This window comes from Pelophylax lessonae (genome assembly GCF_965119305.1).
Source record: "Pelophylax lessonae genome assembly, chromosome: 5".
In the NCBI taxonomy this organism is placed as follows: Eukaryota; Metazoa; Chordata; class Amphibia; order Anura; family Ranidae; genus Pelophylax; species Pelophylax lessonae.
This window is the reverse complement of record NC_138772.1, coordinates 391,906,666-391,923,716: the sequence shown is the minus strand read 5'-3', so window position 1 is coordinate 391,923,716 and position 17,051 is coordinate 391,906,666. Positions and strand designations below refer to the sequence as shown.

The 17,051-nt window shown below is 44.6% G+C and overlaps 2 protein-coding genes across 3 annotated transcripts in view; both read left to right on the top strand.

Moving 5' to 3' along the window:
• The window catches only part of TGIF1 (TGFB induced factor homeobox 1), a 398,124-nt gene that overhangs the window by 192,685 nt on the left and 188,388 nt on the right, over positions 1-17,051 (top strand). The window lies entirely within an intron of this gene.
• The window catches only part of LOC309557106 (myosin regulatory light chain RLC-A), a 41,698-nt gene that overhangs the window by 9,253 nt on the left and 15,394 nt on the right, over positions 1-17,051 (top strand). Inside the window, exon 1 of one of the 2 annotated variants that reach the window (XM_082259738.1) lies at positions 10,230-10,387. The exons of the other annotated variant lie outside the window; for it this stretch is intronic. The gene's annotated coding sequence lies outside the window, so the exon portion shown is untranslated. Of the gene's footprint in view, positions 1-10,229; positions 10,388-17,051 lie in introns of those variants that run through there. 2 annotated transcript variants of the gene reach the window in all.

Here is a 17,051-nt window from a genome sequence, read left to right as displayed (position 1 = left end):
CAAAAAAAAAATGTAAACATCAAATGTTTTTAACAATTTAGGCCAATTTGTTTTCTGCTACATATTTTTGGTAAAAAAAAAAAAAAAAAAAATCGCAATAAGCGTATTTTGATTGGTTTGCGCAAAAGTTATTGCCTCTACTAACAACGGGAAAGATTTATCTAATTTTTATTGTTTTTTTACTAGTAATGGCGGCGATCTGCGATTTTTTTGCAGACTCCTCCATCATATCCCACTCACACACACACCCCTCCATCATATCACACACACAGACTCCTCCACCATATCACACACACACACCCCTCCATCATATCACACACACAGACCCCTCCATCATATCACACACACAGACCCCTCCATCATATCACACACACACACCCCTCCATCATATCACACACACAGACTCCTCCACCATATCACACACACACACACACACACACCTCCATCATATCACACACACAGACTCCTCCACCATATCACACACACCCCTCCATCATATCACACACACACACTCCTCCATCATATCCCACAGACCCCTCCATCATATCACACACACAGACCCCTCCATCATATCACACACACAGACCCCTCCATCATATCACACACACACACCCCTCCATCATATCACACACACAGACTCCTCCACCATATCACACACACACACTCCTCCACCATATCACACACACCCCTCCATCATATCACACACACACACTCCTCCATCATATCACACACACAGACTCCTCCACCATATCACACACACAGACTCCTCCATCATATCACACACGCAGACTCCTCCACCATATCACACACACACACCCCTCCATCATATCACACACACAGACTCCTCCACCATATCACACACACAGACTCCTCCACCATATCACACACAAACACCCCTCCATCATATCACACACAAACACCCCTCCATCATATCACACACACACACACTCCTCCATCATATCACACACACAGACTCCTCCACCATATCACACACACACACCCCTCCATCATATCACACACACAGACCCCTCCATCATATCACACACACACACTCCTCCATCATATCACACACACGGACTCCTCCACCATATCACACACACGGACTCCTCCACCATATCACACACACAGACTCTTCCATCATATCACACACACAGACTCTTCCATCATATCACACACACACCTCCATCATATCACACACACAGACTCCTCCACCATATCACACACACACACACCCCTCCATCATATCACACACACACACTCCTCCATCATATCACACACACAGACTCCTCCACCATATCACACACACAGACTCCTCCATCATATCACACACACAGACTCCTCCACCATATCACACACACACACACCCCTCCATCATATCACACACACAGACTCCTCCACCATATCACACACACACACTCCTCCACCATATCACACACACAGACTCCTCCACTATATCACACACACAGACTCCTCCACTATATCACACACACAGACTCCTCCACCATATCACACACCCCTCCATCATATCACACACACAGACTCCTCCACTATATCACACACACAGACGACTCCACCATATCACACACACACACACACCTCCATCATATCACACACACAGACTCCTCCACCATATCACACACACACACACCCCTCCATCATATCACACACACACACACTCCTCCATCATATCACACACACAGACTCCTCCACCATATCACACACACAAACTCCTCCACTATATCACACACACAGACTCCTCCACCATATCACACACACAGACTCCTCCATCGTATCACACACACAGACTCCTCCACCATATTACACACACACACCCCTCCATCATATCACACACACAGACTCCTCCACCATATCACACACACACACCCCTCCATCATATCACACACACAGACTCCTCCACTATATCACACACACACAGACTCCTCCACCATGTCACACACCCCTCCATCATATCACACACACAGACTCCTCCACCATATCACACACACAGACTCCTCCACCATATCACACACACACACCCCTCCATCATATCACACACACACACCCCTCCACCATATCACACACCCCTCCATCATATCACACACAAACACACTCCTCCACTATATCACACACACAGACTCCTCCACCATATCACACACCCCATCCATCATATCACACACACAGACTCCTCCACTATATCACACACACAGACTCCTCCACTATATCACACACACAGACTCCTCCATCATGTCACACACAGAGACTCCTCCATCATATCACACACACACCCTCCATCATATCACACACACAGACTCCTCCACCATGTCACACACAGAGACTCCTCCATGATGTCACACACACAGACTCCTTCATCATATCACACACACACACACACACACTCCTCCATCATATCCCACACACACACTCCTCCTCCATCATATCCCACACACACACACTCCTCCATCATATCCCACACACTCCTCCATCATATCACACACACACACACACACACACCTCCATCATAGCACACAGACACCTCCATCATATCACACACACCTCCATCATATCACACACACACACCCTCCATCATATCACACACACAGACTCCTCCACCATATCACACACACACACCCTCCATCATAACACACACACACAGACTCCTCCACCATATCACACACACACCTCCATCATATCCCCCACACACACACACCTCCATCATATCACACACACAGACTCCTCCACTATATCACACACACAGACTCCTCCAGCATATCACACACACAGACTCCTCCACCATATCACACACCCCTCCACCATATCACACACATACACACACCATCCATCATATCACACACACAGACTCCTCAATCATATCACACACACAGACTCCTCCATCATATCACACACAGACTCCTCCATCATATCACACACAGACTCCTCCACCATGTCACACACACAGACTCCTCCATCATGTCACACACACAGACTCCTCCATCATGTCACACACACAGACTCCTCCATCATATCACACACACACCCTCCATCATATCACACACACAGACTCCTCCATCATATCACACACACACACCCTCCATCATATCACACACACACACACCCCTCCATCATATCACACACACACACCTCCATCATATCACACACACACACTCCTCCATCATATCACACACATACAACTCCATCATATCACACACACACACACACACACACACTCCTCCACTATATCACACACAGACTCCTCCATCATGTCACACACACATACAACTCCATCATATCACACACACCTCCATCATATCACACACATACCTCCATCATATCACACACACACACACACACTCCATCATATCACACACACACACAGACTCCTCCACCAGATCACACACACCTCCATCATATCACACACACACCTCCATCATATCACACACACCCCTCCATCATATCACACACACACACCCCTCCATCATATCACACACACACACCCTCCGTCATATCACTCACTCACACACCTCCATCATATCACACACACACACCCTCCATCATATCACACACACACACACCCTCCATCATATCACACACACCTCCATCATATCACACACACAGACTCCTCCACCATATCACACACACACTCCATCATATCACACACACCCTCCATCATATCACACACACACTCCTCCACCATATCACACCTCCATCATATCACACACACACACCTCCTTCTCCATATCACACACAGAGACTCCTCCATCATGTCACACACACACACCTCCATCATATCACACACACACCCTCCATCATATCACACACACCTCCATCATATCACACACACACCTCCATCATATCACACACACACACACCTCCATAATATCACACACACACCTCCATCATATCACACACACATACTCCTCCACTATATCACACACCCTCCATCATATCACACACACACCTCCATCATATCACACACACACACCATCCATCATATCACACACACACACCTCCATCATATCACACACACAGACTCCTCAATCATATCACACACACAGACTCCTCCATCATATCACACACACAGACTCCTCCGTCATATCACACACACTCCTCCTCCATCATGTCACACACACAGACTCCTCCACTATATCACACAAACAGACTCCTCCATCATATCACACACACACACACCCTCCATCATATCACACACACCCCTCCATCATATCACACACACAGACTCCTCCATCATATCACACACACACACACACACACCCTCCATCATATCACACACACACACACACACACTCCTCCATCATATCACACACACACACCCCTCCATCATATCACACACACAGACTCCTCCATCATATCACACACACAGACTCCTCCATCATATCACACACACAGACTCCTCCATCATATCACACACACAGACTCCTCCACTATATCACACACACAGACTCCTCCACCATATCACACACCCTCCATCATATCACACACACATACACACCTCCATCATATCACACACACACACCATCCATCATATCACACACACACCTCCATCATATCACACACACAGACTCCTCAATCATATCACACACACAGACTCCTCCGTCATATCACACACACACACACTCCTCCTCCATCATGTCACACACACAGACTCCTCCACTATATCACACAAACAGACTCCTCCATCATATCACACACACACACACCCCTCCATCATATCACACACACAGACTCCTCCATCATATCACACACACACACCCTCCATCATATCACACACACAGACTCCTCCATCATATCACACACACACCCCTCCATCATAATCACACACACAGACTCCTCCATCATATCACACACACAGACTCCTCCATCATATCACACACAGACTCCATCATATCACACACACACACTCCTCCTTCATCATATCACACACAGAGACTCCTCCATCATATCACACACACACCCTCCATCATATCACACACACACACCCTCCATCATATCACACACACACACACCCCTCCATCATATCACACACACAGACTCCTCCATCATATCACACACACAGACCCCTCCATCATATCACACACACACCCCACCATCATATCACACACACACACACTCCTCCATCATATCACACACACACACACACTCCTCCATCATATCACACACACACTCCTCCACTATATCACACACAGAGACTCCTCCATCATGTCACACACACAGACTCCTCCACCATATCACACACACACCCTCCATCATATCACACACACACACACACACACAGACTCCTCCATCATATCACACACACACACAGACCCCTCCATCATATCACACACATACACTCCTCCATCATATCACACACACACACACTCCTCCTCCTCCTCCATCATATCACACACACACACACACCCCTCCACTATATCACACACAGAGACTCCTCCATCATGTCACACACACACACAACTCCATCATATCACACACTCTTCCATCATATCACACACACACTCCTCCACCATATCACACACACACTCCTCCATCATATCACACACACAGACTCCTCCATCATATCACACACACAGACTCCTCCATCATATCACACACACAGACTCCTCCACCATATCACACACACACACTCCTCCACCATATCACACACACCTCCATCATATCACACACACACACCCCTCCATCATATCACACACACACACACCCTCCATCATATCACACACCCTCCATCATATCACACACACACACACCCTCCATCATATCACACACCTCCATCATATCACACACTCCTCCATCATATCACACACACACCCCCTCCATCATATCACACACACATACCCTCCATCATATCACACACACACCCCTCCATCATATCACACACACCTCCATCATATCACACACACACCCCCTCCATCATATCACACACACACCCCCTCCATCATATCACACACACACACACCCTCCATCAAATCACACACACACACACCCTCCATCATATCACACACACACCTCCATCATATCACACACACACACACACCTCCATCATATCACACACACAGACTCCTCCACCATATCACACACCCCTCCATCATATCACACACACACAGACTCCTCCATCATATCACACACACTCCTCCACCATATCACACACACACAGACTCCTCCATCATATCACACACACTCCTCCACCATATCACACACACACTCCTCCATCATATCACACACACAGACTCCTCCATCATATCACACACACTCCTCCACCGTATCACACACACACACTCCTCCACCATATCACACACACACTCCTCCATCATATCACACACACAGACTCCTCCATCATATCACACACATACACTCCTCCATCATATCACACACACACACACTCCTCCTCCTCCTCCATCATATCACACACACACACTCCTCCACTATATCACACACAGAGACTCCTCCATCATGTCACACACACACACACACACACAACTCCATCATATCACACACTCTTCCATCATATCACACACACACTCCTCCACCATATCACACACACTCCTCCATCATATCACACACAGACTCCTCCATCATATCACACACACAGACTCCTCCATCATATCACACACACAGACTCCTCCACCATATCACACACACACACTCCTCCACCATATCACACACACCTCCATCATATCACACACACACACACCCCTCCATCATATCACACACACACACCCTCCATCATATCACACACCCTCCATCATATCACACACACACACACACACACCCTCCATCATATCACACACCTCCATCATATCACACACTCCTCCATCATATCACACACACACCCCCTCCATCATATCACACACACATACCCTCCATCATATCACACACACACCCCTCCATCATATCACACACACCTCCATCATATCACACACACACCCCCTCCATCATATCACACACACACACACACCCTCCATCAAATCACACACACACACACCCTCCATCATATCACACACACACCTCCATCATATCACACACACCCCTCCATCATATCACACACACACCTCCATCATATCACACACACACACACCTCCATCATATCACACACACACCTCCATCATATCACACACACAGACTCCTCCACCATATCACACACCCCTCCATCATATCACACACACACACAGACTCCTCCATCATATCACACACACTCCTCCACCATATCACACACACACTCCTCCATCATATCACACACACAGACTCCTCCATCATATCACACACACTCCTTCACCGTATCACACACACACACACTCCTCCATCATATCACACACACACACTCCTCCATCATATCACACACACAGACTCCTCCATCATATCACACACACAGACTCCTCCATCATATCACACACACAGACTCCTCCACCATATCACACACACACACTCCTCCACCATATCACACACACCTCCATCATATCACACACACACACACCCCTCCATCATATCACACACACACACCCTCCATCATATCACACACCCTCCATCATATCACACACACACACACCCTCCATCATATCACACACCTCCATCATATCACACACTCCTCCATCATATCACACACACACCCCCTCCATCATATCACACACACATACCCTCCATCATATCACACACACACCCCTCCATCATATCACACACACCTCCATCATATCACACACACACCCCCTCCATCATATCACACACACACACACCCTCCATCAAATCACACACACACACACCCTCCATCATATCACACACACACCTCCATCATATCACACACACCCCTCCATCATATCACACACACACACACCTCCATCATATCACACACACACACCTCCATCATATCACACACACACACCTCCATCATATCACACACACAGACTCCTCCACCATATCACACACCCCTCCATCATATCACACACACACACAGACTCCTCCATCATATCACACACACTCCTCCACCATATCACACACACACTCCTCCATCATATCACACACACAGACTCCTCCATCATATCACACACACTCCTTCACCGTATCACACACACACACACTCCTCCATCATATCACACACACAGACTCCTCCATCATATCACACACACAGAATTGAAAGTAAGGGAGAAAGAGATTGGACTTTATAGGCACCAATATAAAATAGTATATTCTTTATTAGAAAATTTACAAAAAACACATACATAATAAACCACAAAGAGGGGGGACATATAAAAAAAGCAACATGTCATATACGTTGATAATTGCAGTATGGCGGCAGGGCCTACAAAAAGTAGTGCAAAACACACAGCCTAATCAGATATTGATTATTATACAGTGTTCACAAGCGATACAAAAATGACCTGTGTTCATGAGGCGGCCCTGAGATTTTTGTAGGCCCTGCCGCCATACTGCAATTATCAACGTATATGACATGTTGCTTTTTTTATATGTCCCCCCTCTTTGTGGTTTATTATGTATGTGTTTTTTGTAAATTTTCTAATAAAGAATATACTATTTTATATTGGTGCCTATAAAGTCCAATCTCTTTCTCCCTTACTTTCAATTCTGTTAATTAGGATGTGGCACTTTTTAGCTATTTTCTCTTTGGTGCGCCTAGACATCCTGCGACCTAGGAGCGCACATATCTAATTATTCCAATATCACACACACAGACTCCTCCATCATATCACACACACAGACTCCTCCACCATATCACACACACAGACTCCTCCACCATATCACACACACAGACCCCTCCACCATATCACACACACACACCCCTCCATCATATCACACACACAGACTCCTCCATCATATCACACACACAGACTCCTCCATCATATCACACACACAGACTCCTCCACCATATCACACACACACACCCCTCCATCATATCACACACACACAGACTCCTCCACCATATCACACACACACACTCCTCCACCATATCACACACTCCTCCATCATATCACACACACACACTCCTCCATCATATCACACACACACACTCCTCCATCATATCACACACACAGACTCCTCCACCATATCACACACTCCTCCATCATATCACACACACACACTCCTCCATCATATCACACACACAGACTCCTCCACCATATCACACACTCCTCCATCATATCACACACACACACTCCTCCATCATATCACACACACACACACTCCTCCATCATATCACACACACAGACTCCTCCACCATATCACACACTCCTCCATCATATCACACACACACACTCCTCCATCATATCACACACACACACACTCCTCCATCATATCACACACACACAGACTCCTCCACCATATCACACACACACACACTCCTCCATCATATCACACACACACACACTCCTCCATCATATCACACACACACACACACCTCCATCATATCACACACACACACACACCTCCATCATATCACACACACAGACTCCTCCATCATATCACACACACAGACTCCTCCACCATATCACACACACAGACTCCTCCACCATATCACACACACACACCCCTCCACCATATCACACACACACACCCCTCCATCATATCACACACACAGACTCCTCCATCATATCACACACACACACACACCTCCATCATATCACACACACAGACTCCTCCATCATATCACACACACACACACTCCTCCATCATATCACACACACACACTCCTCCATCATATCACACACACACACTCCTCCACCATATCACACACTCCTCCATCATATCACACACACACACACACACCTCCATCATATCACACACACAGACTCCTCCATCATATCACACACACACACTCCTCCACCATATCACACACACTCCATCATATCACACACACACACTACTCCATCATGTCATAGTCACACACATTGCACACACACCACGTTCACGCTGCAAGTCCACCTCTCGCGAGATTTCATACTCCGCTTCCATACAAGGACATGTGTCAGCCGATGGCTCATAGACGTCATCCCTGCTGGAATGTGTCCCGCCCTCTGGTGTGGAATGTACCAACCTCACACCTGGGGGAAGCCTAGTCCCGTGTTCCTACATCCAGGTTTGTATATGTAGCGTGTATCACACATATACATTACACTGACAGTAAACACGTTACAGACTAGCTCTGGTGCTTCGTAACAGTAATGAAATCCTTGGCGAAGGGATTCGGTTTCCCCCTTGGCGGAGTGGTTCGCTCCATCCGCTCCCTGTGGCTTGTAATGCGGAAGTGACTGTGTGGAGGAGTGTCTGTGAGGGGTGTTGGTCGGTTCTGTGAGGTGATTTCGTCTGTGTGGGAGCAGTGAGCAACCCGCCGCTTGTGTTTTCTGTTCTGTGGTCCCCCTTTCTTCTGTGTGCGGTGAGTATTCCTGTGGGGGAATGGACGGGGGGTGAGTCCGGCATATGGAGGTTCAGTCCTGTACCTGGCCTAAGGGCGGCCGCACCCAGCACTACACCTACCGTATGTCTATAGGAACACAGGGCCGGGGTTGTTCATCCACTACACAGGCCTGACATCCCGGGGGGGATCTGTACTAACACATGAGCTACTCTGCTCCATGTCTGTGTGCGGAGGGATGGCCTTCCCAGCACCTCCTGTACCATTGTGTGACCCTGAGACTGTGAATTAGGGGGGATTGGCATAGGGTGTAAATTGGATGGGGGGGGGGGGTGATAGGCATAGTGTAAATGGGGGGGGGGGGTTATAGGCATAAAGCAGGGGTCTTCAAACTTTGGCCCTCCAGTTGTTGTTTGGGAACTACAATTCCCATCATGCCCAGTTATGTCTGTGAATGTCAGAGTTTTACAAAGCCTCATGGGATGTGTAGTTCCACAACAGCTGGAGGGCTGTAGTTTGAAGATCCCTGGCATAGAGTGTAAATAGGGGGAGGGGGTGATAGGCATAGTCTGTAAATGTAGGGTGGGGGGGGGCACAGCCATAGGCTGTAATGTCCGCTGTCTCTGGTTGGGTCAGTGAATCATCTAAGAGCAGATTGCAATCTGCCAGTCCTAGGCACAGGAACACCTATGTGAAAAGTTGCAGTGACATCAGAACCTGTCATCTCCATGCTTAGTCTGGACGAGAATCAGCATGACAGCCAGGCAGTTAGCATTTGCACAATGAGACTTTCTAATCAGGAGCCTCCATGTTTCTTTTAGCAGAAGCATCCTTCCAGTCCCTGGTGCCCTATGGCACTTACTCTGGCCATACACTGACCAAATTCAGCCAGTCCAACAGCAACCAGGCCAAAGTTTGAAGACGATTTGTTTGATCTAATTTGGTTGAAGGGACACACTGGAAAAGTGTAGTCAATCAGCAGCTGGTGATCAGTGTTCCCAGCAGTGGCTGTCACTGCTATAAGACAATACTCCATCAGGGGGATTCCTCCATCCATCTCACTTGTGGGGATGGAGAAATTCCTTCATTTTAATTTTTGTTGATCCCCAACCCATCTATGGCCATGCTACTGTGTGGCCTTAGGGGCCCCTGCAGACAGTAGTCTGTGCCTTCGGCCAGTCATTGACAGAACTAAATTCATCTGGTTCAGCAGAAACTGCCTAAATTTTAATCCATCTGTGGGCAAGCTGGTTGTACTGAAGTCGATCCATTGAAACCTCCCTTTGTCAGAACACAATAGCTTAGCAGGAGAGATTTCCCCATCAACACTGTGAGTTGATGGGAGAATCGAGTGATTTTCTTTTCTTCAATCCTCCTGAATGAAGATAAGAAAATTGTTTATCTCCAGAAAAAAATTGTTTATCATATGGTTTGCTTTACCTAGACCAGTGAAGAAAAATGATTCCGTATGCTGGCCATATATGCACAGAATTTTGGCTGAAACTGGTCATTTTCGGAAAGATTGACATTTGTGCTGTTAGTGAACCCAACTTTACCAATGAGTATGACCATGTGCCTGGCTAATGTCGATGGATCTTAAGCTAAAACTTTAACCATTTCAACTAATGTATACGTGTATGTTATAATCAGAACAAAAATATTCTGTCTTATGTTTTTATGGTTATCGAATGATCACTACAGACATGGAAACGATTGTATAAAGGAGTTTATTCTATCAGTTAGTGGACAATTTGCTTTCAAACGACAAATATTCATTCAGTCTGTCAAATTCTGTATGTGTATGGCCAGCATTGGACTGGCCTCTAGTTAATTGCTTTGGTTTATTTCTTTCCCACTTTCTTGTTGCTGCTTTTGTGTGCTTTCTATCTCTTTTTATGTGTTTTCACCTTTAATGTTTTAAATTACATCTTGCTCAAAAAAAGATCAAATGTGGGACAATTCATTTTTAAGAGAGCTGCAGATATGGGAGAATGATTTATAAAGGGGCTGTAATAAAAAGCAGGGATCTCTAGCAGTCTCAAGTAATGTATCCCCTGCAATCTCCAATAATTCCTGTAGCATGTATGTAGCAGTCTCTGATATTATTACAGTAGTATTACATTCACTGAGTGTTATGTGCATGCTTTTGATGTCACGGGCTGCACTTTAGACCCCTCTATATCAAGTAAGATGACCACCACAGCTCTAAGCTTAGGATAGTTTGTGGCATGGTCATACAACCACTTATATATAGTCTATGCTGAAACTGGAATATGTTGACTCGCTTGCACTGTTTGCTGACCAAAAAGGAGATGACATGATAGTCTGTTAACTAGGGGTGCCCATAGATGACAATGTCTGTCATGTTGTTTCTGCTGGCTTGAATGAAATTGATATTTTTGGGGCATCAGCTGGCCATGCTGGTCTGGCAGACGTGAAAGCATAATTGATCCCCCTCGGCCACGCCAAGCTGTAGGGAGCCCTGGAGAAAGAATAGTTATAGGATGTTTTCTAACCAGACCAATTGGAAATTATCTCAGTGAGCCTTGATCAGCAGTATCTGCCCGTTATTGGGCCAAATTAACAGACCCACTTTCCCTAATAACTCTTCCTATTCCACACACTTTTTTTTCATTGTAAGGGACCCTCACTGCTGGGTTTCTTGCCATGCCAAGGGTGACCTACAACCTTCTGGGAAATCCTCTTCACACATCCCAGGAGGCTTCAGGGCAATATACTAGAAAAGTGCGCTTGCGACGTGTCCCCAGAAAACTGGAGAATTTGGGAGCTAATTTCTGCAACCCTAGGGAAATCAAACTGTCCAGATAGTGCGTTAGCTGGAACAGACTTCAGTCATCATGGATAAACAGTGCAAAAGGACAGTTCATTGTGTTGGCATTGCATTTTTTTCCCTGTTCCCCCCAACTAGCACTCACATATTTATATAGAAACACCTGGGTTTGGGGCCACTAAGTTTAAAATATTTTGGGTATTATTTGTAAAAATAAGCATTTTTATAAATGGATGCATTGCCATATGTCTTACAAATAGTTTGAATTTAAAGTTGATTTCAATTTTTCTTGTCACCTTGTTTTGATCCTGACAGCGGCTGTTTAGAACATATCAAAGAAAAAAAAAATATATGTATATCTAATATAATATGAGGTTTCCTCTAGATTGCCTGTAGCTGGTTAATCAGAAAGTACACATTGGGCAGAGCAACACCAGTTTCCTTCCTCAGTCTTCCGGCTTTGATAGACATAACATGATCTTAAACCCACAGACTCATACAAAGGAGAACATTTCAACATTTTATCCAAGTCTATGTTCTCTCCCAGTTCTAGATAAGTAAACCTTTTTAAAAATAAACAACTCTTGATGGGCAGAAAATGCTGCATTCACACCGGTGTCACGTTTTGTGTGTTTTTCTTTGGGGGGCGTTTGTGCAGTTTTTTTCTTTTAGTTTATGTGCAGCATTTTTGAGCTTTGGCTTTTTTTTTATTAGCCAGTAGAGAAAACTATAATCTGTTTCATTTGTTACTAGGTTTGTCAGCTTTTTTCGTTCTCATTTATTAATGGTTTTATTTTTTTTTTTTTTTTAAAGGTTATATTTAGGGTTTAATGTATTTTATTTACTATTCATATACTTCAAACTATGTATTTTGTTAGGTTAGGGTTGGTTAGTTTTAGGATTAGAATTTAATATTGGAATTAGGGTAAGGATTAGGGGTTAATATTAGGGGAGTCAATATTAGGGATAGGGGTTAATGTTAGGGTTTAGGGATTAATATTAGGAATAGGTGGAAATAATAGGGTTAGGGGTTACTAGGGTTTGGGATGAATTTTAGGCTTAGGGTCTTTTAATTTATACATTTTTTGTTTTATTTTATTGTGTATTTATTTTTTTAATTATTGCGTTTGAGCAGAAACACATGCAATAAAACGCTAAAAACCCCGGATCCAATAGAACATAAATTGTAGCAGTTGTAAGGAATGCTTTCAAAATTTTCCAAAATCAATTGCAGATGTTCCTGTTTTGAGAGGATTGCATAATCAAAGCTGGACCTTTTCAGGCCCCAAATGTTTTCTCTTATTTGAAGAATGTCTTGTACATTATTGCTGTCATGCTTGTGTTGTTAACTCTACTGCAAACAGCAGATGTTAACTACATTAGGATCGATTCTGTGTAATTACAAGTCTAGTCATGTAAGGAAGTATATTGTGTTTTGTCTTTCTTGTTGTTGTCTCACGCCCTTTTCAGTTAGAGACTATCCAGTCTTGCAGGTTATTTTGCATTAAAAAAGGATCTTCTAACTGTAGTATACTGCATAGACAAATAGTTAATTTGATAATCCTAATCTTGTATATACTAAGAACATTTTTCACTGATTTGGGCTTGGCACAGTAGCGCTTCCCTATTTTAAGGTTATATTAAAGGCAAGTTTGTCTTTTTCTCCCCCCCCCCCTTTTTTTTTTTTTTTTTTTTTTTTATAATAAACCTGTCATACTTACCTGCTTTTGTGCAGTGGTTTTGCACAGAGCAGTCCCGATCCTCTTCTTAGGTCCCCGCCGGTGCTCCTGGCCCCTTCCTCCTGCTGAGTGCCCCCATTGCAAGCAGGTTGCTATAGGGGCATGCGATCAGGCTCGTTCCCGAGCTGCTGCTGCTCTGTCCATTCACACACGGCGCATGACTTGGCCCTGCCCTCTCCTCATTGGCTGTGATTGACAGTAATTGGAAAGAAAAGCCTCAAGTAGAGAAACCTAGCCTCAACGCTTGCCTGATAGTTAAACCAATGAGTTTGAAAGTGCTATCTGTGCTAATATGTGCAATAAGTACACCTTCTATGTACAATATTGAAAAATAAAAACATAAAAAAAAAATGAAAAATTGTACAAGTGAATATGCAGACTGAACATTTGTTACATAAATAAATGATACCAAGTGCAGATTGTGCAATATACTCCAAAAAATGCTCTGTGCCCATTGAGTGAATGAACGTCTCTGCACAATGTGCAATCTATTAAAACCAAAAGGGCTCTGTGCACAAAAATGTTACTAAACAACTCTGCTAGTGTCCAAAAGATGTTGTATATACATAGTCTTTATATTTAAAGTGTAGGTGCTTGAAATATAAGATGCTCCTCATTTTACAACTAAGCTGACTTCCATCCGTGATCCACGCGTGAAAGAATTAAATCACTCGCCAGACTTGGTGGATCATACCTGTCATAAGACAGTTCAACTGTTTGTGCTTGTGTGGTGTCCCCCACTGGGTAAGGTGTAGTGGATCCGGTTCAGCAGGTCTAGCCTGTAGCCTGTATCTGCCCAGTTCCTAGATGTCTTTTCCTCCCATAGGGTCATGCAAGGAAGCAAACTCCAGATAGTTTAGTATTTCTCAAAAAAAAGTTTATTTCCACTTCAGGTACACACACATAAATAATATGGCATAAAAAAAGATAAAATCTCATAAAAGTAGTATGTGGCCTTCACGGTGCTATGTGCGTTCAACCTGGGTAGCGTAGTCGCGTGAGAGCCGAGTGGAATGCGAACCGGAAAGGTACACGCGCATTGCTGCAGTACCGCGTCCCGCTCTAGCTCACCCATTCACCGTGAAGGCCACGTACTACTTTTATGAGATTTTATCTTTTTTTTTTATGCCACATTATTTGTGTGTGTACCTCAAGTGGAAATTTTGAGAAATACTACACTATCTGGAGTTTGCTTCCTTGCATGACCCTATGGGAGGAAAAGACATCTAGGAACTCGGCAGATACAGGCAAGACACAAGCGCAAACGGTTGTACTGTCGTCTGACAGGTATGACCCACTAAGTCTGGTGAGTGATTTAATTATTTCACGCGTGGATCACGGATGGAAGTCAGCTTAGTTGGAAGCTGAGGCGCACCTTATATTTCAAGCACCTGCACTTAAATATAAAGACTATATGTATATACAACATCTTTTAGACACTAGCAGAGTTGTTAACATAATTTTTTTGTGCACAGAGGCCTTTTGGTTTTACCATATTTCACATTGTGCAGAGACTGTTCATTCACTCAATGGGCACAGAGCATTTTTTGGAGTATATTGCACAATCTGCACTTGGTATCATTTATTTATGTAACGAATTTTCAGTCTCCATATTCACTTGTACAATTTTTAATTTATTTATATGTTGTATTTATTCAATATTGTACATAGAAGGTGTACTTATTGCACATATTTATTGATTTACACATATGAGCACAGATAGCACTTTCAAACTCATTGGTTTAACTATCAGGCAAGCGCTGAGGCTAGGTTTCTCTACTTGAGGCCTTTTCTTTCCAATCACTATTTTAAATTCCCCAGCCGCTGCCAATTCTGTTAAAATAAAAACACACAATAGATAGGCCATCACATCCAGAGGCGCGAGGGCTATACCCCCAAATTGGGTATAAGCCCCGGTTCACATTTCTGCGATGCGGGAACGCTGTGAATATACAACGTGTTCCCGCATCGCATCCGCACCCCTGGCAGTTCACACTGCCATATGCGATACGCTGGGGGTGTCAAAAGTTTAACGCCACCCCAGATCAGATCGCATATCGCAGTGCGATCTGAAAGTTTGCACAGAATTGGATCGCACTAGTAAGAACCACCATGCGATCCGATTCTGCTGCGGACCAAAAAAAGGGTGCAGTGC